The sequence below is a fragment of the Aquarana catesbeiana genome, linkage group LG07, assembly GCF_042186555.1.
Source record: "Aquarana catesbeiana isolate 2022-GZ linkage group LG07, ASM4218655v1, whole genome shotgun sequence".
In the NCBI taxonomy this organism is placed as follows: domain Eukaryota; kingdom Metazoa; phylum Chordata; class Amphibia; order Anura; family Ranidae; genus Aquarana; species Aquarana catesbeiana.
This window is the reverse complement of record NC_133330.1, coordinates 1,752,261-1,777,437: the sequence shown is the minus strand read 5'-3', so window position 1 is coordinate 1,777,437 and position 25,177 is coordinate 1,752,261. Positions and strand designations below refer to the sequence as shown.

The 25,177-nt window shown below is 49.7% G+C and overlaps 1 protein-coding gene across 1 annotated transcript in view; it reads left to right on the top strand.

Annotated features, from left to right (window-relative positions):
* The window catches only part of GRM7 (glutamate metabotropic receptor 7), a 578,795-nt gene that overhangs the window by 243,683 nt on the left and 309,935 nt on the right, over positions 1–25,177 (top strand).

Sequence of the window (25,177 nt, the reverse complement as noted above, 5' to 3'; positions counted from 1 at the left end):
TCACAGTGTTCAGCTAGATCCGTTCCTGTTATCTTCCTACTGACAGGCAGGCTTGTCTGGTTACAGTATATAAAGCTACTTGAAGAAAATTACAGGTGTTCTATCCCAGCTTAGTGCAGCTACAGGCCATTAGTATGTCTGGAAGGCCAAGAAGGAGAGGCAGACAGTCACAAGCCAATAAGAGAGGGCAAGCAGGCTCTGTGTCTAGTGCTGGTCGTGGAGACGGTGCATCCTCATCAGCACGTGGCCATGGGACACGCTTGGCCTTTTTTTCGGCAGCTGGCCATGTTGAGCCGCAACATGCGGAAGACTTGGTCGAGTGGATGACCAAGCCGTCCTCATCCTCCTCATCCTCTCTCACCCATGCCCAGGGTGCTTTGTCTGGCAAAGCAGCGGCCTCTTCCCTCAGCTCAATGTCATCAGTGACTCCTTCCCTAGCTCCACCATGTCCTCATGAGGATTCCCTCGAACTGTTTGACCACAGTGTTGGGTACATGCTCCAGGAGGATGCCCAGCGTTTGGAAGGCTCTGATGACGATACTGAGCTCGATGAAGGCAGTAACATGAGCGCGGACAGAGGGGGTGCCCAAGAAGGACAGCAATCTGGCAGTCATGCTCCCCCTGCTGCAGCATACTGCCAGGTTTGCTCCAGTGATGAGGAGGGAGGGGATGATGAGGTCACTGACTCAACGTGGGTGCCTGATAGGAGAGAGGAGGAGGAGGAGGAGGAGGAGGAGGAGGAGGAGGCGGCAGCACATCACCAACGAGGCAGGATGCCCTCCAGGGGCCAGCCTAAGGGCAGCACATTGACTGCATCACACCCCAAAGCTCCACATGTGCAGGGCGCTGCAGTCTCTGCGCGTTATTCAAAAAGTTCTTTGGTGTGGGCCTTTTTTGAGACGAGTGCATCAGATCGCACCGCTGCTATTTGCAACATATGTCTCAAGCGTATCTCGCGTGGCCAAAATATCTCCCGCTTGGGTACCACATGCTTGACCAGACATATGTTGACCTGCCATGCAGTTCGTTGGCAAGCGTATCTAAAAGACCCACACCAAAGAACAAAGAGGATCTCTCCTTGCTCCTCATCAGCTGAGATTTCCAACCCCACTAGACCTTCAGTCCTCTCTGAGACCTGCAGTGAGAGGAATGAAGGTGTAGAATTAGGTGTGTCACAGCCAAGTACTTGTGGGCAATCTGCTTTTGGTACACCGACGTCAGATTGTACCAGGCAAATTTCCCTGCCCCAGCTGCTGCACCGCCGAAAGAAGTTTGCTCCCAGCCATCCACATGCCCAGCGGTTGAATGCTAGCTTGGCAAAATTGCTAGCACTTCAACTGCTGCCTTTTCAGTTGGTAGACTCTGCCCCCTTCCGTGAGTTTGTGGAATGTGCGGTTCCTCAGTGGCAGGTACCCAAACGCCACTTTTTCTCACGGAAGGCGATTCCGGCTCTCTACCGGCATGTGGAAGGCAATGTCCATGCCTCGCTGGACAGGGCGGTCAGCGGTAAGGTGCATATTACCGCTGACTCATGGTCCAGCAGGCATGGACAGGGACGTTACCTAAGTTTCACGGCGCATTGGGTGACTCTGCTGGCAGCTGGGAAGGATGCAGGACAAGGTGCAGTAGTGTTGGAGGTTGTTCCGCCACCACGCCTCCAAAATGCTGATTGTGACACACCTCTCTCCTCCACCCCCTCCTCTTCTTCTTCCTCCATGGCCTCTTCCTCGGAACCAGCGGTGCTCCGTAGGCGTTCAAGGGGCTACGCAAGTACGCAGGCCAAAAGATGCCATGCGGTGCTTGAGCTGGTGTGCTTGGGGGACAGGAGCCACACTGGGGCAGAGGTTCTGTCAGCTCTGCAGGGGCAGGTTCAGAGGTGGTTGACGCCACGCCAACTTAAGGCAGGAATGGTGGTTTGCGACAATGGCACCAACCTCCTCTCTGCCCTCCGACAGGGACAAATGACCCATGTGCCCTGTTTGGCTCACGTCCTTAACTTGGTGGTGCAGCGGTTCTTGGGCAGGTACCCGGGCTTACAGGATGTCCTGAGGCAGGCCAGGAAAGTCTGTGTGCATTTCCGCCGGTCATATAATGCCAGTGCTCGGCTGACGGACCTCCAAAAGGAGTTTAACCTGCCCAAGAACCGCCTAATCTGTGACATGCCCACCAGGTGGAACTCAACGTTGGCCATGCTGCAGCGGCTGCACACGCAGCAGAGGGCCATCAATGAGTACCTGTGCGACTATGGCACCAGGACAGGGTCAGGGGAGCTTGGTTTTTTTTCCCCACGCCAGTGGGCCATGATCAGGGATGCATGCACTGTCCTGTCACCATTCGAGGAGGCCACGAGGATGGTGAGCAGTGACAGTGCATGCATCAGTGACACTGTCCCCCTTGTCCACCTGTTGGAGCACACGCTGCGTGGAATAATGGACAGGGCACTTGAGGCAGAACAGAGGCAGGAAGAGGAGGACTTCCTTAGCTCTCAAGGCCCCCTTTATCCAGACAGTGTTCCTGCGTGCCCGCCGATCACACAGGAAGAGGACGAGGAGGAAGAGGAGGAGGAGGAAGATTGTGTCAGTATGGAGGTGGAGCCTGGCACTCAGCATCAGCAGCAGTCTTTAAGGGATCAGTCCCAAGAAACACATGGACTTGTACGTGGCTGGGAGGAGGTGGCTGCGGACCATGTCGTTCTTAGTGACCCAGAGGACTCCGGACCGAATGCCTCAGCAAACCTACGCTGCATGGCCTCCCTGATCCTGCAAAGCCTGCGTAAGGATCCTCGTATTCGTGGTATCAAGGAGAAGGACCAATACTGGCTGGCAACCCTCCTTGATCCACGTTACAAGGGTAAGGTTGCGGACCTTATCTTGCCATCGCAGAGGGAGCAGAGGATGAAACATCTTCGGGAGGCCTTGCAGAAAGGTCTGTGCAACGCGTTCCCAGAGACTGGGAGGTTACAAACTCCTGTTTCTGGACAACGTGTTGCTGAGGCTTCGGTCAGTCAAAGAAGGAGCGGTGGAGAAGGTGGCCGTCTGACCGATGCGTTCAGACAATTTTTTGGTCCGCAGCCCCAAGGTATGATCGGTTCCAGCAACCATCGCCAGCGTCTGTTTTACATGGTGCAGGAATACCTAGGGGCAAGATCAGACTTGGACACCTTTCCCACCGAAAATCCTCTGGGTTACTGGGTCTTGAGGATGGATCACTGGCCAGAGCTTGCACAGTATGCAATTGAGCTACTGGCCTGTCCTGCATCCAGCGTTCTTTCGGAACGCACATTCAGTGCTGCTGGAGGCGTGGTAACCGATCACAGGGTGCGTCTGTCCACCGACTCGGTCGATCGGCTGACCTTCATAAAAATGAATGAGTCTTGGATCACCACCAGCTACCAAGCACCTGATGCTGATGTAACCGAATAATTTTTTTTGAAATCTCAGATCCCTTCAAAGACTGCCTATGCTGATGCTGAGTGACTATCCCTGAGTAATTATCCTCTTCCTCCTCAATCATCACGCTGATAGCTTGTAAGAACATTTTTGGTTCTGGGCGCCACCACCAGTGCCTAAGGCACAATTTTTCAGCCCCTGTTTAACAGGGGCGTGTAATTACAATTTTTGATGTAATACTTTGCAGCAGGGCTCGTTCCTGCATTCCAACTAGAGTGTCTGTGAGGGGTTGCAGTGTTGTGGCACCAGCACCAGTGCCTAAGGCCCAATTTTTCTGCCCCTGTCTAACAGGGGCGTGTAATTACAATTTTTGATGCAATACTTTGCAGCAGGGCTCGTTCCTGCGTTCCAACTAGAGTGTCTGTGAGGGGTTGCAGTGTTGTGGCACCAGCACCAGTGCCTAAGGCCCAATTTTTCTGCCCCTGTCTAACAGGGGCGTGTAATTACAATTTTTGAAGCAATAATTTGCAGCAGGGCTCGTTCCTGCGTTCCAACTAGAGTGTCTGTGAGGGGTTGCAGTGTTGTGGCACCAGCACCAGTGCCTAAGGCCTAATTTTTCAGCTCCTGTTCAACAGGGGCATGTAATTACAATTCTTGATCTAATATTTCACAGCAGGGCCCTGTGAGGGCTTACAGTGTTGTGGCCACAGCAACACCTAAGGCCCAAATTTCTGCTGAGTATATAGGGCAGGACCCTACTTTCAAACATCTAACTTACAAATGACTCCTACTTGCAAACGGAAGGAGACAACAGGAAGTGAGATGAAATCTACCCCTAGGAAGGGAAATTCTCTCCTGTAAGAGTTAATATGGGAAAACAATTTCTCCTTTCCACTGATGCTTTCCAATCCTTGTTCCACAAAAAAACCCAAATTTTCAAAAAACATTTTTCATTGGGACAAAAAAGTGAGGTGAAATCTTCTGAAGAGGAGGAAAGACAGCAAAACAAATGTCACAGGGGTGATAACCCTTCCCTATGTTTTCCAAAAAGCTTAGAAAAGATTTTTTGGCTGGAGCTAAACACGTTAAAAATGTTCAAAATTACAAACAGATTCTACTTAACAACAAACCTACAGTCCCTGTCTTGTTTGCACCGCCTGTATACTGCTGTTCAGAGTATATAGGGCCTGGGGGCCCCACACCTTTCCTTATTTTAATTTGGGTGCGGGGTTCCCCTTAATATCCATACAAGACCCAAAGGGACTGGTAATGGACTGGGGGGTACCCATGCCGTTTGTCTCACTGATTTTCATCCATATTGCCAGGACCCGACATGACATTAAACCCGCAAGCAGTTTTAAATGAGATTTTTTCCTTTAAAAATGACATTTGGTGCAGGGACTGTTCTAAACATGGGAAACACGCGTCACTTTACAGGCATACTATAGACACCCCCCAGGTACGATATTTAAAGGAATATTTCACTTTTTTTTTTTTACTTTAAGCATCATTAAAATCACTGCTCCCGAAAAAACGGCCGTTTTTAAAAGTTTTTTTTGCATTGATACATGTCCCCTGGGGTAGGACCCGGGTCCCCAAACCCTTTTTAGGACAATACCATGCAAATTAGCCTTTAAAATGAGCACTTTTGATTTCGAACGTTCGAGTCCCATAGACGTCAATGGGGTTCTAACGTTCGTGCGAACTTTCGGTCCGTTCGCGGGTTCTGGTGCGAACCGAACCGGGGGGTGTTCGGCTCATCCCTACTCCTCAATAATTCCGGATGGGGATCGGTGGGGCGCAGAGACTCATGACGGGAGATCAGAATGGGGTTCTCGGTATCTTAGGGGCCCTGCATACATACCATTGTTCCCCTGCACTTCCCTAGTAATGAAGTCCAATAGTCTGAATGTTAACAAGTGGAAGGTTTGTGCGGCGTCTGCGATCGTCCCCGGGGAATGGAGACTGCGAGCGTTTCATCCGCAGATACAATTCATCTTAAAAAAAAAAAGGAAAAACCAGAGAGGGATTGTTGTGTGGAAATGTCAATGTTCTTATCAATTATTTATCTGCGCTTCCTTGTGTTTGCACGCCCGGAGCTGTGTGCTGAGTCTCATCTCCACCCCACCGCAGCGCACTGACCCCCCCATCTCCATCACTCATTGCGGGGAGAAGTTGGTTTAGCGCGGTCATGTGATCGGCAATCAAAGCCTCCAGTCCTCTAAGATATATTGAATCCCAATCCTTCCACCTTCCCCGACCTCACAAGATCTTCTCTGCCGGATAGAGAGGCAGCGAGCGCCCCGTGTAAATATCGCACGCAATTATTTCATTCGTCAGCTTTTTGTGTCACATTTATAATTGTTTGGAGGGAATAATTGCAGCTAATATTATTAGAATAAAGAATTCCCTCTGCGCCACCAGGGAGGGGGATGGTATGTGCCACAAATATACACAAAGAGATTTATCAATAAAAAGGTAACATTCAAACTCAAACATAGTAAAAAAAATGCAGTATGTATGAGGGGTTCCCACCATCCCTGTGCTGAGTTCCTGGGTCTGTACACCCGCTGTGCCCATTATGAGGGGTTCCCACCATCCCTGTGCTGAGTTCCTGGGTCTGTACACCCGCTGTGCCCATTATGAGGGGTTCCCACCATCCCTGTGCTGAGTTCCTGGGTCTGTACACCCGCTGTGCCCATTATGAGGGGTTCTCACCATCCCTGTGCTGAGTTCCCGGGTCTGTACACCCGCTGTGCCCATTATGAGGGGTTCCCACCATCCCTGTGCTGAGTTCCCGGGTCTGTACACCCGCTGTGCCCATTATGAGGGGTTCCCACCATCCCTGTGCTGAGTTCTGGGGTCTGTACACCCGCTGTGCCCATTATGAGGGGTTCTCACCATCCCTGTGCTGAGTTCCCGGGTCTGTACACCCGCTGTGCTCATTATGAGGGGTTCCCACCATCCCTGTGCTGAGTTCCCGGGTCTGTACACCCGCTGTGCCCATTATGAGGGGTTCTCACCATCCCTGTGCTGAGTTCCCGGGTCTGTACACCCGCTGTGCCCATTATGAGGGGTTCTCACCATCCCTGTGCTGAGTTCCCGGGTCTGTACACCCGCTGTGCCCATTATGAGGGGTTCCCACCATCCCTGTGCTGAGTTCCCGGGTCTGTACACCCGCTGTGCCCATTATGAGGGGTTCCCACCATCCCTGTGCTGAGTTCTGGGGTCTGTACACCCGCTGTGCCCATTATGAGGGGTTCTCACCATCCCTGTGCTGAGTTCCCGGGTCTGTACACCCGCTGTGCCCATTATGAGGGGTTCTCACCATCCCTGTGCTGAGTTCCCGGGTCTGTACACCCGCTGTGCCCATTATGAGGGGTTCCCACCATCCCTGTGCTGAGTTCTGGGGTCTGTACACCCGCTGTGCCCATTATGAGGGGTTCCCACCATCCCTGTGCTGAGTTCTGGGGTCTGTACACCCGCTGTGCCCATTATGAGGGGTTCCCACCATCCCTGTGCTGAGTTCTGGGGTCTGTACACCCGCTGTGCCCATTATGAGGGGTTCCCACCATCCCTGTGCTGAGTTCCCGGGTCTGTACACCCGCTGTGCCCATTATGAGGGGTTCCCACCATCCCTGTGCTGAGTTCCCGGGTCTGTACACCCGCTGTGCCCATTATGAGAGGTTCTCACCATCCCTGTGCTGAGTTCCCGGGTCTGTACACCCGCTGTGCCCATTATGAGAGGTTCTCACCATCCCTGTGCTGAGTTCCCGGGTCTGTACACCCGCTGTGCCCATTATGAGGGGTTCCCACCATCCCTGTGCTGAGTTCCCGGGTCTGTACACCCGCTGTGCCCATTATGAGGGGTTCCCACCATCCCTGTGCTGAGTTCTGGGGTCTGTACACCCGCTGTGCCCATTATGAGGGGTTCCCACCATCCCTGTGCTGAGTTCCCGGGTCTGTACACCCGCTGTGCCCATTATGAGGGGTTCCCACCATCCCTGTGCTGAGTTCCCGGGTCTGTACACCCGCTGTGCCCATTATGAGGGGTTCCCACCATCCCTGTGCCGAGTTCCCGGGTCTGTACACCCGCTGTGCCCATTATGAGGGGTTCTCACCATCCCTGTGCTGAGTTCCCGGGTCTGTACACCCGCTGTGCCCATTATGAGGGGTTCTCACCATCCCTGTGCTGAGTTCTCAGGTCTGTACACCCACTGTGCCCATTATGAGGGGTTCCCACCATCCCTGTGCTGAGTTCCCGGGTCTGTACACCCGCTGTGCCCATTATGAGGGGTTCTCACCATCCCTGTGCTGAGTTCCCGGGTCTGTACACCCGCTGTGCCCATTATGAGGGGTTCCCAACATCCCTGTGCTGAGTTCTGGGGTCTGTACACCCGCTGTGCCCATTATGAGGGGTTCCCACCATCCCTGTGCTGAGTTCTGGGGTCTGTACACCCGCTGTGCCCATTATGAGGGGTTCTCACCATCCCTGTGCTGAGTTCCCGGGTCTGTACACCCCCTGTGCCCATTATGAGGGGTTCCCATCATCCCTGTGCTGAGTTCTCAGGTCTGTACACCCACTGTGCCCATTATGAGGGGTTCTCACCATCCCTGTGCTGAGTTCCCGGGTCTGTACACCCGCTGTGCCCATTATGAGGGGTTCTCACCATCCCTGTGCTGAGTTCCCGGGTCTGTACACCCGCTGTGCCCATTATGAGGGGTTCTCACCATCCCTGTGCTGAGTTCCCGGGTCTGTACACCCGCTGTGCCCATTATGAGGGGTTCCCACCATCCCTGTGCTGAGTTCCCGGGTCTGTACACCCGCTGTGCCCATTATGAGGGGTTCCCACCATCTCTGTGCTGAGTTCCCGGGTCTGTACACCCGCTGTGCCCATTATGAGGGGTTCTCACCATCCCTGTGCTGAGTTCCCGGGTCTGTACACCCGCTGTGCCCATTATGAGGGGTTCTCACCATCCCTGTGCTGAGTTCCCGGGTCTGTACACCCGCTGTGCCCATTATGAGGGGTTCCCACCATCCCTGTGCTGAGTTCCCGGGTCTGTACACCCGCTGTGCCCATTATGAGGGGTTCCCACCATCCCTGTGCTGAGTTCCCGGGTCTGTACACCCGCTGTGCCCATTATGAGAGGTTCTCACCATCCCTGTGCTGAGTTCCCGGGTCTGTACACCTGCTGTGCCCATTATGAGGGGTTCCCACCATCCCTGTGCTGAGTTCCCGGGTCTGTACACCCGCTGTGCCCATTATGAGGTGTTCCCACCATCCCTGTGCTGAGTTCCCGGGTCTGTACACCCGCTGTGCCCATTATGAGGGGTTCCCACCATCCCTGTGCTGAGTCCCCGGGTCTGTACACCCGCTGTGCCCATTATGAGGGGTTCCCACCATCCCTGTGCTGAGTTCCCGGGTCTGTACACCCGCTGTGCCCATTATGAGGGGTTAATTTTGTTTATTGAAAAATCTTACAAACAACAACTTATATACAATAAAACCATAATAAATAAATAAAACATATTTACAAAATAATTGAATATGATAATACAAAACAAGAACATAATAAATGGTACAAACCAAATTGCGCACAACACAATCCCTACAGAAGAGCCAGACTAAGGAACATCACCGTCACCATGCATGGAGCCTTTTATCAAAAATAGATTTCATCTTGAAAATCTAGGGGAGTGAATCAAGAATAGAAAGAAAAGCCGCACACCCCGAGATCAACAGGCAGCAGCTACAGAGTCCTGATATTCCTCCACGCCCTTATCCAGGCCTCCTGCTGCCACCTGCCTTTCTCAAGACCCCGAATCTTCCCAACCTCACCCAGAATGTCCTGCACCACCACTTCCACAGGGAGGATTTTACCCCGTAAGGATACCTGACACCGTGCACTCCACGTGAAATAACGGACTACTAGACTAACTAAAAAAAGTGTTTCCAAATCATAATCCCGACGAGTCTGGAATGCCCCATACACCCACTCTGCATAACACATATGGGGGAGGAAGGGTATACTCAGAGCCCTCCCAACCCTCTTGTACACCTCTATATTAAAAGGGCATTGAAGTAGAAAGTGATCCATGGACTCCACCACTCCTCCACACTCCACTCTCGGGCAGCCCCGATCACTCATGGAAAGAAACTTCAAATTGCCCTTCACATATAGTTTTCCATGAAAGGCAAGCCAAGCCTGATCCCTAAACTTCATTGGGATTCTCTCCAAATTAATCAATCGCAAACCCTCCCCCAAAACCAGGCTTGGGCAATCCCTCAAGGCCAGTGGCTCGCAAAAAGCAGAGCTCATGATCCGCTTCTCAAGAAGTTTCCTTGGAAGAGATCTGACTTCTCCTGCTGTTACTTGCCACTGCCGAAGCATTTTCAAACACGGGACAACATAAGCCGGGAGCTGTTCATGCTTGACCCTCAGGCTTTTCACTGGCCCACCATTTTCCGAGTCTCGCAGAAAGGGCCTAAACCAGGACTGGAAAATACCAACCCACCCAGGCGGTCTCTCTGCCAACATGTTTCCGCAGGACGTGGAAACCTTGCAAAAAGACCTGAACAAATTAATGGGGGAGGGGCGACTACATGGCAAATGAGGTTCAATGTAGAAAAATGTAAAATAATGCATTTGGGTGGCAAAAATATGAATGCAATCTATACACTGGGGGGAGAACCTCTGGGGAAATCTAGGATGGAAAAGGACCTGGGGGTCCTAGTGGATGATAGGCTCAGCAATGGCAGGCAATGCCAAGCTGCTGCTAACAAAGCAAACAGAATATTGGCATGCATTAAAAGGGGGATCAACTCCAGAGATAAAACGATAATTCTCCCGCTCTACAAGACTCTGGTCCGGCCGCACCTGGAGTATGCTGTCCAGTTCTGGGCACCAGTCCTCAGGAGGGATGTACTGGAAATGGAGCGACTACAAAGAAGGGCAACAAAGCTAATAAAGGGTCTGGAGGATCTTAGTTATGAGGAAAGGTTGTGAGCTCTGAACTTATTCTCTCTGGAGAAGAGACGCTTGAGAGGGGATATGATTTCAATTTACAAATACCGGACTGGTGACCCCTCAATAGGGATAAAACTTTTTTGCAGAAGAGAGTTTACCAAGACTCGTGGCCACTCATTAAAATTAGAAGAAAAGAGGTTTAATCTTAAACTACGTAGAGGGTTCTTTACTGTAAGAGCGGCAAGGATGTGGAATTCCCTTCCACAGGCGGTGGTCTCAGCGGGGAGCATTGATAGCTTCAAGAAACTATTAGATAATCACCTGAATGACCGCAACATACAGGGATATACAATGCAATACTGACACATAATCACACATATAGGTTGGACTTGATGGACTTGTGTCTTTTTTCAACCTCACCTACTATGTAACTATGTTACCAACATTGTACTTCAGAAACATCAGAGAGAAAAAGACTACAGGGTTGACCATCCCTAGACCACCCTCCCGCCTAGGAAGGTAAGTCACATTCCTTTTGACAAGGTTTATTCTGTTCCCCCATAACAGCTGGAAGAAACAACTATAGATCCTGGTATAGAGAGAAACTGGCAAAATGCAAACAAAACTGACATACAGAAAAATTGGAATCAGGTAAGTCTTGATCAGATCAACCTTTTCCCTCAAGGAAAGCTGCCAACCTTTCCAGCTTGCCACCTTGGCATCGGCATTCTCCAGCCTGTTCACCCAATTTGCATGACCATAGTCACCTGGGCCGAATTCAATGCCTAGAACTCGAATTTTTTGTTGGGGCTCCGGGAAGTCATCCGGGAGAACAAAGCTCTCACCTTCCACACCCATCCAGAAAGCTTCACACTTATCCTGGTTGACCTTTGAACCTGATGCCTCTGCATACTGCCCTATCACTGAGACCACCTCCTGCGCCTCCGCAGTCCCAGAGATAAAAACAGAAACATCATCAACATAGGCCACAACCTTCAAAGGAGGCTCACCAGCGATGCCCAAAGGTACCCCACACAATGGTCCACTCTCTAGCCTTCTAATGAAGGGGTCGATTGCAAACACATATAGCAGAGGACTCAATGGACACCCCTGACGCACACCCGAGCTGACCGCAAAGGGCTGCCCGACCCAACCATTAACCAGAGGAAAGCTTTCAGCCCCTTTGTACAAAATCTTGAGCCAATCAATGAAACCCCCCTCCAGGCCATATTTGTCAAGAAGGAGCCACAAGTACTCATGATTAACCCGATCAAAGGCCTTAGCCTGATCCAATGTCAGCAAAAATTTACCCCAACCAGCAGCCCTACAACGCTCCAAGGCCTCCCGGACAGCTAACACCGCTGAGAAAGTGCTTCTACCTTGGACCGAACAGTGCTGGTGGCGAGATAACAAACTGCCTGCAACTGGTGATAATCGCCAGAAGAAAATCTTTGCCAGTATCTTTCTATCGACATTAAGAAGGCTAATGGGGCGCCAATTCCCAATCATGGAAGGATCTTTACCCTTTGACAGAAGGATCACTGCAGATTGCCTCGTGGAGGGAGGGAGAGAACCCTCATTCAAACAGCCATTAAAAACCTCCGCAAGGTAGGGAGCCAGGATCGTCTTAAAACATTTATAGAACTCGGCTGTCAGACCATCTGGCCCTGGAGTTTTCTTGATGGCTAGTTTATCAATAGCCTGGATTACCTCATCTGCAGTGATTTCATCTGTCAAATTCATCAAAGGAACATTACTTTCCAGTCCTGGTGTAGAGTCCAAAAAACCCAACATCCTTGTCCGATCAAGGTTCCTTCCTCCCAGGAGATCGGCATAGTATGACCTGACAACCTCCAGGATCCCTGACCTAGACTTCGTCAGAGAGCCCGTACTGTCCCTCAGGCCATTGACCGTCTTAACTGCTACACTCTGTTTACAGTTCTGGTAAGGGTCAGGCGAATGGTATTTCCCGTAATCCCTCTCCTGAACCAAAGAGGCGTGCCGGTCATATTGATGTCTCCTAAGGAGGAGCTTCACCTCAGAGATCGCCCCAGAATCTCCTCCGTTCGAAACAAGGCGGTCAAATTTCCTCCGCAAACGCTGGTAGGTGATATACTTATCTTGCTGCTTCTTTCTTCCAATGGCCTTGAAAAGCCCAATAATCCGCTGTTTAACAAGCTCCCACCATTCTGACTTGCTGTTGCAAAAGTCTAGGATCGTTACCTGTGCTTGAAAAAAATCCTCAAAGGATTGTCTTACTCTCTCGTCTTCCAGGAGGGCCGAATTCAATCTCCAGATACCCCTCCCCCTAGGTGGCATGTCTGGGGCATTCAGAGTCACAGATAGAATACAGTGATCAGAAAACTCCACTGCCCGACACACAGGTGCCGAAAAAGCGGAGTCTCCCTTTAAAAAAAACCTATCTATCCTACTCTGACTACTACCTCGCTGAAAAGTGAACCCCGTGCTGTCTGGGCAGCGCCTAATGTGCGCATCTACCAGACCTGCTTCCCTAACTATCGCATTAAGAAAAAGGGTGTCATAGCCCAGCTTATCTCTGAAACCTCTCCTGTCTTTAGACCTAGTAATGGTGTTGAAATCACCTCCAAAGATAACCTGCTGGGCCGTAAAAAGAAAAGGCTTAATCTTTGTAAAGAGGCATTTCCTGTCCCACTTCGTCTGGGGACCATAGATGTTAATCAGGCGCAAGTCCTGCCCCTTCACAGAGACGTCTAAGACCATGCATCTCCCTATCTCTACCTCAATTACCCGCCGGCACGTTACCATACCAGAAAAAAGGACTGCAACTCCGCTGTAAGGCTCGGCCGCAAGAGACCAAAATGAGGGCCCACGTCTCCACTCCTTCTTTGCCAGATGTATATCGGCCAGACTACTCAGATGGGTTTCTTGCAAAAACAAAATGTCAGCATCAAACTCGCTGAGCAAAAATAAGGCCATATGGCGAGCACTTACTGATCTTAAGCTGGCAACATTAATGGTTGCCACTTTTAACGGAGTGGGAACTGCCATTAGGGTAGTTGAGGCAGCCGTTTCTTAGCCTGACTACTCCCTCTTCCTGGAGAACCAGCGCGCTTTGTTGCACCCTGGCACTCATCATCCATAGAGGATGCAGAACTCAATGAGTCCCATTCATCCTCATCATCATCATCAGACAGGACCTTAAACTTATTTTCTAAAGGCAAAACTTTAGGATTTAAGGTAACTGAACCCCCTTTTTTCCTTCTTTTGCCCCTCCTCCTCCTATCCTCCAACCACTCCATATCATCCTTAGACAAACCAGACTCAACAGCCCCCCCACCCCTATCCTCCCCTTCACCCCCCTCACCCCCCCACTCCCCCTTCCCTTATCTACCACCAGCCCAGCCTCTCCACCATCCTCCCCACTCCTCTGCACCCCACGATCCTCAATAGAAACCCTGCAGCGTCGGGGGAGGGGGGTTGGCACCACACCTGACGCACCTGCCTCAGCACCTCTTGCTGCCTCTGCAATTTTAGAAGACACAGACACAGAAGGATTGGACAAATTTTTGGCAACTGATACCTTACCTACAGAAGACATGGGCACACTAGGTAAACGCACAGACTGGGGAGACACAGACACATTAGGTATTGGCACAGACTGGGGCATCACAGACTGGGGAGACACAGACACATAAGGTATTGGCACAGACTGGGGCACCACAGATTGGGGAGACACATTAGGTATTGGCACAGACTGGGGCATCACAGATTGGGGAGACACATTAGGTATTGGCACAGACTGGGGCATCACAGACTGGGGAGACACAGACACATTAGGTATTGGCACAGACTGGGGCACCACAGATTGGGGAGACACATTAGGTATTGGCACAGACTGGGGCATCACAGATTGGGGAGACACATTAGGTATTGGCACAGACTGGGGCATCACAGATTGGGAAGACACATTAGGTATTGGCACAGACTGGGGCATCACAGACTGGGGAGACACATTAGGTATTGCCACAGACTGGGGCACCACAGATTGGGGAGACACATTAGGTATTGGCACAGACTCAGATGGACTCACAGGCACCCCAGCTGCTGAGCTCCGAGCATCCTCCATGTCCATGCGGAAGAACTCTCTCATGAGCTCAGGATTGTTGTGCATTGCCTCAGGACACTGACTGTAAGGATGTCCCACCGCATTGCACAGATTGCACCTGATAATATTACAGTCCTTCGCCAAATGTCCTATACCCTGACACAGAGAGCACTTCATCACTGGACAGGAGGATGCAAGATGTCCTTTATCACCACACTTATTGCAGAGCTTTGGCTGGCCTGGATAGAAGATGGTCAGCCTGTCCCTCCCCAGGAAAGCTGAGGATGGCAGATGCTGGACGACATTATCAACAACCTTTAATTTTAGCTGCACAGACCATCCCCCCATCCATATTCCCTGATCGTCCACAATCTTTTTTAGGGGGCTCAGGACATCTCCATACCTCCTCAACCATACAGATAAATCCCCTTGTGGTATGGATTCATTGCGGACCAAAATTGTGACCATTTTAATGAGGGGCTGGCGTGAAACAAGCTTTGGGATGAGCCCTTTCCAGTCCGGCAGGCCCCTACACACGTGTTCATACTTCTCCCAAAATATGTCCAAAGACTCCGGACGGATAAAGGACAAATCATATTCATAGGAACCTGCCGGACTGATCAGGGCGAAGATATCTGTTGGTGTAAACCCCATCTGCAGGATTTTATCCACCACTGCCCTCCTATGTGGGGGGATTCCACCGCCTTCCCATCTTAACTGCACAACATTCCTCCTTTTAAACAGGGAGGAAGATAAAACATTTTCATGCTCCCTCCCTGCTTGCTCCCCCTTCCCAGATCCTGTAGCAGCAACACCAGCATAAGTTTTTCTTACACCAGCAGCATTTGCAGTCTTGTCCTTAGACACAATTAAACCTGCTGGCAGAGAGTCTGAATCAGCTGGGATAGCAGTCTTCTGATTAGCAGAGGCAGGACCCTCCCCCTCCTCTGAACACACAGTTTCTTTTCTGGGATCAATCACAGTCATGGTTGCTGCAGACTCCTGGAAAGTTGTAGCACTACTGCACCCAGCATCTCCTCCACCATTCACAGGAACAGCCGCTGTGCCTGGTCCAGGCAAAGCCTCTGTATTGTCCATGGACCTCTCTGCAGACTGAAGCTGACAGTTGTTAGCAGATGTTATTGCATGTTGTACATTGTCTATGGGTCTGGGCTGACTGCCTGCAGCACTACAACCCTCAGCAAGCACATTGTCATTAAAGTTCACACCATCATCCTGCACACACACTGTACCTGCACCTTGTCTCTCCACAGGTCTTTCTTCCACAGGGCTAGGAACGGCGTCCATCTTTTCCTCACCATCCTGGGAAGCCACATCCGGAGGTGATTCAAGTTTATTGATGAAATCCAGCATGGCAGAACCTTCAACCTCCTGCTCAGATGTTCCACATTGCTGGGGAGTGAAGGGGACAGAGGCCTCCACCATTGAGGGCTCAGCAGATGTCTGAGGTGTTGAAGAGCTGGGCTCATCCTCCGGGCCCACTTTCTCACTCTCTGCTGTCTGTAGCTGCATCTCCTCACTGGTCTCCTCACCCTCCATGCAGGAAGCGGCTCCTCTTCTCATTTGGCTGAATCTTTCTTCATTCTTATATTTCTCTTTAAATGCTCCACTATTCTCCTTCAGAGAACTCACCAGTTCTTTCTGCTTCCGCAGAGCTTGTTCCAGGTCTTTCAGCTCAGGCCTCAGAGCCGCTCTTTTCTTGCTGAACACTTTGGCACAAATCTGCTTTTTCTTTTTAAATTCATTTTTCAAAGCTACCAACTTCTCCTCTTCCTTCTCAATTCGCTTCAGCGTTTTAATAACCCTCCGTCTAAAGGCAGACAGGGACTCATCTTTCCTTGGGCCAGGCCCAGTGTCGTCCACAGGCTGAGGTCTATCCAGGGGGCCTCCACCAGGGTCCTCCCCAGGATCCTGCATCACTCCTGGGGCAGAGGAGCAACTCTAGCCCCTGGTCTCTGGAAGCAAAGGAACCAGCAACCTCACACCTCGCTGTCAAGGAGAGGAATGGCAGTTTCCCACCATCCCTGTGCTGAGTTCCCGGGTCTATACACCCGCTGTGCCCATTATGAGGGGTTCCCACCATCCCTGTGCTGAGTTCCCGGGTCTGTACACCCGCTGTGCCCATTATGAGGGGTTCCCACCATCCCTGTGCCGAGTTCCCGGGTCTGTACACCCGCTGTGCCCATTATGAGAGGTTCCCACCATCCCTGTGCCGAGTTCCCGGGTCTGTACACCCGCTGTGCCCATTATGAGGGGTTCTCACCATCCCTGTGCTGAGTTCCCGGGTCTGTACACCCTCTGTGCCCATTATGAGGGGTTCCCACCATCCCTGTGCTGAGTTCCCGGGTTTGTACACCCGCTGTGCCCATTATGAGGGGTTCCCACCATCCCTGTGCTGAGTTCCCGGGTTTGTACACCCGCTGTGCCCATTATGAGGGGTTTCCACCATCCCTGTGCCGAGTTCCCGGGTCTGTACACCCGCTGTGCCCATTATGAGGGGTTCCCACCATCCCTGTGCTGAGTTCCCGGGTTTGTACACCCGCTGTGCCCATTATGAGGGGTTCCCACCATCCCTGTGCCGAGTTCCCGGGTCTGTACACCCGCTGTGCCCATTATGAGGGGTTCTCACCATCCCTGTGCTGAGTTCCCGGGTCTGTAGACCCGCTGTGCCCATTATGAGGGGTTCCCACCATCCCTGTGCTGAGTGTCGGGGTCTGTACACCCGCTGTGCCCATTATGAGGGGTTCTCACCATCCCTGTGCTGAGTTCCCGGGTCTGTAGACCCGCTGTGCCCATTATGAGGGGTTCCCACCCTCCCTGTGCTGAGTTCCCGGGTCTGTACACCCGCTGTGCCCATTATGAGGGGTTCCCACCATCCCTGTGCTGAGTTCCCGGGTCTGTACACCCGCTGTGCCCATTATGAGGGGTTCTCACCATCCCTGTGCTGAGTTCCCGGGTCTGTACACCCGCTGTGCCCATTATGAGGGGTTCCCACCATCCCTGTGCTGAGTTCCCGGGTCTGTACACCCGCTGTGCCCATTATGAGGGGTTCTCACCATCCCTGTGCTGAGTTCCCGGGTCTATACTCCCACTGTTGGAGCATGCAATTCCAATAAGCATCTAGCTGGCACTGGGTGGAAAGAGCCTTTAATGACATAACAAGGTGACATCACTCTCATCCCTTTGTGTAGATACGGGAACCTCGGAACACAGAATTGTGAATGTTTTCTCTTCCATGGGAAGTAAAATCTTTATTTTTGGGTTTTGTAGCTCTTTTAGGGTGTTTATCTTTCCTTTCATCTGAGTGAAATAGCACAAACTGGCACATATTGGAGGCGTTCCTCTATGATGATATGTAATCTGTGAAATGGTGTTTTATGTTGTTAAACCGGCCCATAAACAGACATTATCGCGCCGGTCTGCCGCAGACACGCTCCCGGTACTCAGGTTTATTTTTTACACACTGTGAGATGCTCGGCTGACTTTTCTGGAGAAAGGCCTTTAAATGCCTGCTGTGCACTGAGCGTCGGGGAAATAATGTCAACAAGAAAAAAGTCTACAGAGTTGTTGAATATTTCGAGTGATTTCGGGGAAGAGATGCTGAGATGCCGAATGAAATGGAGTCGTGTAGCTGGGAGATAATTTGCTTGTATTGGTCACACTGGGGAGTCTGATGAGAATGCAAAGTTCTGGGCACGGTGTGCAGAGGAAATGGGATATATCTGCAAAGAGGAAAAAAAATATATAAATACATAGGAACAGATTTATAACACCTCTTCTGTAGATCTTCGATGCTGCTCGGGTAAATAGGACACCTACCAGTACCTGACTCCAGTGCCTGTACCAGACCAGATCTCCTCATTAGAGCCTGTAGGTACAAAGCCTTTGTTGTCCACAGTTCTCCTCTCCTAGAATCACCTCTCAAAAACATGTTCTTCTTTCATTGATCCTACCCAGGATTACACGTTTGAGACACAAAATCAATAAGCTTACACTATATGCCCAAAAGTTTGTGAACACCTAACCATCACACCTGTATGAGCTTGTTGGACATCCCATTTAAAAACTATGGCTATAAATATGGAGATGACACCTTTGTGTCCATTCAAATAAAAGAGCTTTTGAGTTGAGGTCTGGTACTGATGTTGAACAAGAAGACTCAGATCTCAATTGGCAAATCAATTCACCCCAAATGAGTTCCTTAGTTTTGGAGTCAGGCTCTATGCAGGCCACTTTTTGGGAATTCATGCCCATTCAACCAAAAAAGAATTTCAGTTGAGTTCATTGAGGTCAGGTGTCTGGTTTTGGATGAGAAGACTTTGCTTTCAATCAGCATTCCAATTCATTGCAAAGGTGTTAGGAAGGGTTGAGGTCAGGGCTCTGTACTGGACACTGTGTGGAAATTTGTACCAATTCAACCACAAGAACATTTGTGTTAAGGTCATTGAAGTTAGGAACTGATATTGGATAACAAGACTTGGCTTGAGTTGGCAATTCAAAAGTGTTCAGTAGGGATGAGGTCAGGGTTGGACACTCAAGTTCCTCCACACCACAGGTCACACCATGTCTCTATGGAGTTGGCCCCATTGTGTGGTGAAAACATCTTCCATTCTTCTGGGAAGATTTCCCACAAGATTTTGGAGGGTGTGCGTGGGAACTTATTTGGGAGGTCAGGTACTTATCTTAGATGAGGAGGCCTGGATACCATCAGTGTTCCAATTCATCCCAAAGGTGATCAGTAGGGATGAGGTCAGGGCTCTGTACTGGACCTTTGTGTTCCTCCACATCAAACTGGTCACACCGTGTCTTGGAGTTGCCTTATTCCCCCCATGACCAATAATATGAAGTTGTCCCCTTTGTGACTACAACATCCTCCACTCTTCTAGGAAGGATTTCCTCATGATTTTGGAGGGAATTTGTGTCCATGTGTGAGGTCAGGTACTGATGTTGGATGGAAGACCTGGCTCACATGTTGGGCCTCACATTGGGCACCCTAAAAACACTTGGCTTGCAGTCAACATTCCAATTAATCCCTAAGGTGTTCAGTAAGGATAAGGTCAGGGCTCTGTACAGGACACTCGATTTCCTCCACACCACACTGGTCACACCATGTCTTTATAGAGCTGGCTTTGTACACAGGGGGCAGTCATGCTGGAACAGAAAAGGGTTCTTTACCAAACTGTTACCACAAGGTTGGAAGAGCACAATTGTGTACAATGTCTTTGTATGATGGGGGATTACCGGGACCTTCACTGGAGACCCCTGAACCCCATCATTTGGAGGAAGGTAATGTGAGAATAACTATTTAGGGAAAGGCTTACTATACCAGTTGGTAAATCTGTAAAAAAACAATCTATTCCCCCATCCATGGTAGTAGTGTGGATGGAGGAATTTCCACTGTTACAGATTACAGTGCCTTAATTAAGTATTCATACCCCTTGAAATTTCCCACATTTTGTTACAACCAAAACCATAAATGTATTTTATTGGGATTTTATGTGATAGACCAACACAAAGTGTCACATAATTGTGAAGTGGAAGGAAAATGATAAATGATACAAATAAATATGTGAAAAGTGTGTGTGTGTGTGGGGGGGGGGGTATTTGTATGGCGCCCCCCGGAGTCAATACTTTGTAGAACCCCCTTTCTCTACAAGTCTTTTTGGGGATGTCTCTACCAGCTTTGTACATCTAGAGAGGACATTTCTGCCCATTCTTCTTTGTAAAATATCTCAAGCTCTGTCAGATTGGATGGAGAGCGTCTGTGAACAGCAATTTTCAAGTCTTGCCACAGATTCTCAATGTGATTTAGGTCTGGACTGTGACTGGACCATTCTAACACATGAATATGCTTTGATCTAAACCATTCCATTGTAGCTCTGGCTGGATGTTTCGGGTCGTTGTCCTGCTGGAAGGTGAACCTCCCCCCAGTCTCAAGTCTTTTGTAGACTCTAACAGGTTTTCTTCTAAGATTGTCCTGTATTTGTCTCCATCCATCTTCCCATCAACTCTGACCAGCTTCCCTGTCCCTGCTGAAGAAAACCATCCCCACCACATGATGCTGCCACCACCATGTTTCACGGTGGGGATGGTGTGTTCAGGGTGATGTGCAGTGTTAGTTTTCCCCACACATAGTGTTTTGCTTTTAGGCCATAAAGTTGAATTTTGGTCTCCTCTGACCAGATCACCTTCTTCCACATGTTTGCTGTGTCCTCCACATGGCTTCTCACAAACTACAAACAGGACTTCTTATGACTTTCTTTCACCAATGTCTTTCTTCTTGTCACTCTTCCATAAAGGGCAGATTTGTGGAGAACACGACTAATAGTTGTCCTGTGGACAGATTCACCCACCTGAGCTGTGGATCTCTGCAGCTCCTCCAGAGTTACCATGGACCTCTTGGCTCTTCTCTGATGAATGCTCTCCTTGCCCGGCCGGTCAGTTTAGGTGGACGGCCATGTCTTGGTAGGTTTGCAGTTGTGCCATACTCTTTCCATTTTCCGATGATGGATTGAACAGAGCTCCGTGAGATGTTCAAAGCTTGGGAGATTTTTTTATAACCTAACCCTGCTTTATACTTCTCCACAACTTTATCCCTGACCTGTCTGGTGTGTTCCTTGGCCTTCATGATGCTGTTTGTTCACTAAGGTTCTCTAACAAACCTCTGAGGGCTTCATAGAACAGCTGTATTTATACTGAGATTAAATGACACACAGGTGGACTCTATTTACTTATTAGGTGACTTCTGAAGGCAATTGGTTCCACTAGATTTTAGTTAGGGGTATCAGAGTAAAGGGGGCTGAATACAAATGCCCCTCCCCCACACTTTTCACATATTTATTTGTATCATTTATCATTTTCCTTCCACTTCACAATTATGTGACACTTTGTGTTGGTCTATCACATAAAATCCCAATAAAATACATTTACATTTTTGTTTGTAACATGACAAAATGTGGAAAATGTCAAGGGGTATGAATACTTTTTCATGACACTGTATGTATCTGTTAGGATCTGATAAGATCCCGACACTTTTCACTTGTCTCGGTCGATTTTCTCACTTTGTCAAGTCATGGGGTGCTTGCAGGGCCACTTACAGCTTTGACCAACATTTCAGCCTTCCACGGTGGCCTCAGCTCTTTCAGAATTCAGTGTCATCGTTTTTATGTCTATATGGGAAGAAGATACATCCACGGATAATGGGAATTTCATTTCAGAATTTCCACCTTTGCTAAACAGCCGACTCTGAGTGTAAACAGCAAAAGCCAGAGGAGCGGGTCAGAGGATGGAGGCCGTGCATTCACTCCATTTAATTGCTCTCAGAGAATCCCCCCCAGGTCTTTGGCTCCGTTTCACGCCTGGCTGGCCCTCTGACAGCTCTTCTTTCACCTGCTTGATTAGCTTTTGCTGCTTCTTTCTTCCTGCTCCACAAAAAAGGCCGCGTGAGGCGAAACAGAGGAGAAAGAAGAAGAAATGATACTGGAATAACATGCAAACCAGCTGCCATCTAAGTGGACCTGTCACCGGGGCATTAAGCAGATGTTGTGGATGTTTGATGAAGGGTCTGAAGTGGGCCCAGTCAATGCACTGCCAATCTGGGCCTAAGAAGGGCTTTTCTCAATGAGGACGTGACTCTGTACAGTTCAATGATATCATCAAGTTCTGTCCAAGGAAAGTCAGAAACCAATCAGACTGAAACTGCAGTTTAGGAAATAGAAGTCTCAATCATTAAACATAGAAACAAAGGAAGAGAAAAAAGAGGGGGACATAGAGAGACAACGAGAGAGAGATACTGGGAGAAGAAAGGGAGAGAAAAGGCATGTGAGAGGTATAGAGAGACAGAGAAAGAGGGAGATAGAGAGAGAAAGAGACTGTAAGAGAGGGAGAGATGGAAGGATAGAGACATGTAATGAGAGAGAGAGGTAGATAAAGATAGAATGATATAAAGAAAGAGAGAGAGACAATGAGAGACAAGGATCAGGACAGAGGAAGAATGAATAGAAAGAGACAGACAATCAGAGACAGGCCCGGTGGAATAAAGCAGAGCTCCAGTCTAATGCATAATACACACAATGAGAATATTGATGGAAAAAAGACATTTGGAACAAATGTCCAATAATATATACACTGGTACACAGCTTTCAAGAGCTTATACCACCATAAAGCCTTACTGACCAATAAGGACCAGTCCAAGCCGTGTGGCCTGCAATGACACATCAGCACCTTGTCCACCCCAAACCCTCAACAACTCATCAGCACCTTATCCATCCCAAACCCCCAACAACTTATCAAGGGCTTGTCCATTCCAAACCCTCAACAACTCATTAGCACCTTGTCCATTCCAAACCCCCAACAACTCATTAGCACCTTGTCCATCCCAAACCCCCGAAACTTATCAAGGTCTTGTCCATCCCAAACCCCCAAAACTTATCAAGGCCTTGTCCATCCCAAACCCCCAACAACTCATTAGCACATTGTCCATTCCAAACCCCCAACAACTTATCAAGGCCTTGTCCATCCCAAACCCCCAACACCTCATCAGTGCCTTATCCATCACAAACCCCCAACATATCATCAAGGCCTTGTTCATCGCAATCTCCCAACAACTCATCAGTGCCTTGTACATCCCAAACCCCCAACAACTCATCAAGGCCTTGTCCATCCCAAACCCCCAACAACTCATCAGTGCCTTGTCCATCCCAAACCCCCAACAACTCATCAGCGCCTTGTGCATCCCAAACCCCCAACAACTCATCAGCGCCTTGTCCATTCCAAACCCCCAACAACTTATCAAGGCCTTGTCCATCCCAAACCCCCAACAACTCATCAGCGCCTTGTCCATCCAAAACTCCCAACAACTTATCAAGGGCTTGTCCATCCCAAACCCCCAACAACTCATCAGCGCCTTGTCCATCCCAAACCCCCAACAACTTATCAAGGCCTTGTCCATCCCAAACCCCCAACACCTCATCAGTGCCTTGTCCATCCCAAACCCCCAACATCTCATCAAGGCCTTGTTCATCCCAAACTCCCAACAACTCATCAGCGCCTTGTCCATCCCAAACCCCCAACAACTCATCAAGGCCTTGTCCATCCTAAACCCCCAACAACTCATCAGTGCCTTGTCCATCCTAAACCCCCAACAACTCATCAAGGCTTGTCCATCCCAAACCCCCAACAACTCATCAAGACCTTGTCCATCCCAAACTCCCAACAACTCAAGGCCTTGTCCATCCCAAACTCCCAACAACTTATGAAGGCCTTGTTCATCCCAAACCCCTAACAACTCATCAACGCCTTGTCCATCCCAAACCCCCAACAATTTATTAAGGCCTTGTCCATCCCAAACCCCCAACAATTCATCAAGGCCTTGTCCATCCCAAACCCCCAACAACTCATCAAGGCCATGTCCATCCCTAACCCCCAACAACTTATCAGTGTCTTGTCCATCCCAAACCCCAGCAACGTATTAAGGCCTTGTCCATCCCAAACCCCCAACATCTCATCAGTGCCTTGTCCATCCCAAACCCCAACAACTCATCAAGACCTTGTCCATCCCAAACCCCAACAACTCATCAAGACCTTGTCCATCCCAAACTCCCAACAACTCAAGACCTTGTCCATCCCAAACCCCCAACATCTCATCAAGGCCTTGTCCATCCCAAACCCCCAACAACTCATCAGCACCTTGTCCATCCCAAACCCCCAACACCCATTAGTGCCTTGCCCATCCCAAACCCCCAACATCTCATCGAGGCCTTGTCCATCCCAAACCCCCAACAACTTATCAGTGTCTTGTCCATCCCAAACCCCAGCAACGTATTAAGGCCTTGTCCATCCCAAACCCCCAACATCTCATCAGTGCCTTGTCCATCCCAAACCCCAACAACTCATCAAGACCTTGTCCATCCCAAACCCCAACAACTCATCAAGACCTTGTCCATCCCAAACTCCCAACAACTCATCGAGGCCTTGTCCATCCCAAACCCCCAGCAACTCATCAGCGCCTTGTCCATTCCAAACTCCCAACAATCCTGCCTGAGAAAATCTCACATAAAAAATATAATGATAATGAACAATTACAAATAAAAATATCTCAGAGAATGGAGAAATTAAATAACAAACTCCAAGAAACTAACTATCTACCAGTCACTGCAGAGAGACTACAAACTGGCCCTATACCTTGGGGGCTACCAGACCCCAAAGACCGACAGACCCTGAGCCTGTACAGAAAGAGAAGAGAAGAGAAGAGAAGAGAAGAGAAGAGAAGAGAAGAGAAGAGAAGAGAAGAGAAGAGAAGAGAAGAGAAGAGAAGAGATGGAGGATATAATAGGAGATATATAATATTGAGAGAAGAGAAGAGAACAGTGGCGGTTTATCCACTAGGGGCGCCTGGGCACCACCCTCTCTATTCATGTGTCCAGCCCCTGTCAGGACGCCGGGTCCATGAATTACAGCGGCGGGGTTTTTTTAAGCACCTGATTAGAGCCAGAGACTCTAAAAGGCTTCACAATAGGGTGGGCTTGTGATGCAGAGCCCACCCAGGTGTTATAACAGCGAATGAATATGCGCTATTGAAACACTGATCCTCAATCTGGCCAATCAGAAGCGGGTCTGAAAATTGTTTTCCGATTGGCTGAAAAGAGGATAGTCCCGATTGGCTGCCGAGGAGGAGGGAGGAACCAGAAGCCGCAGCCGCCGTGATGCCCGA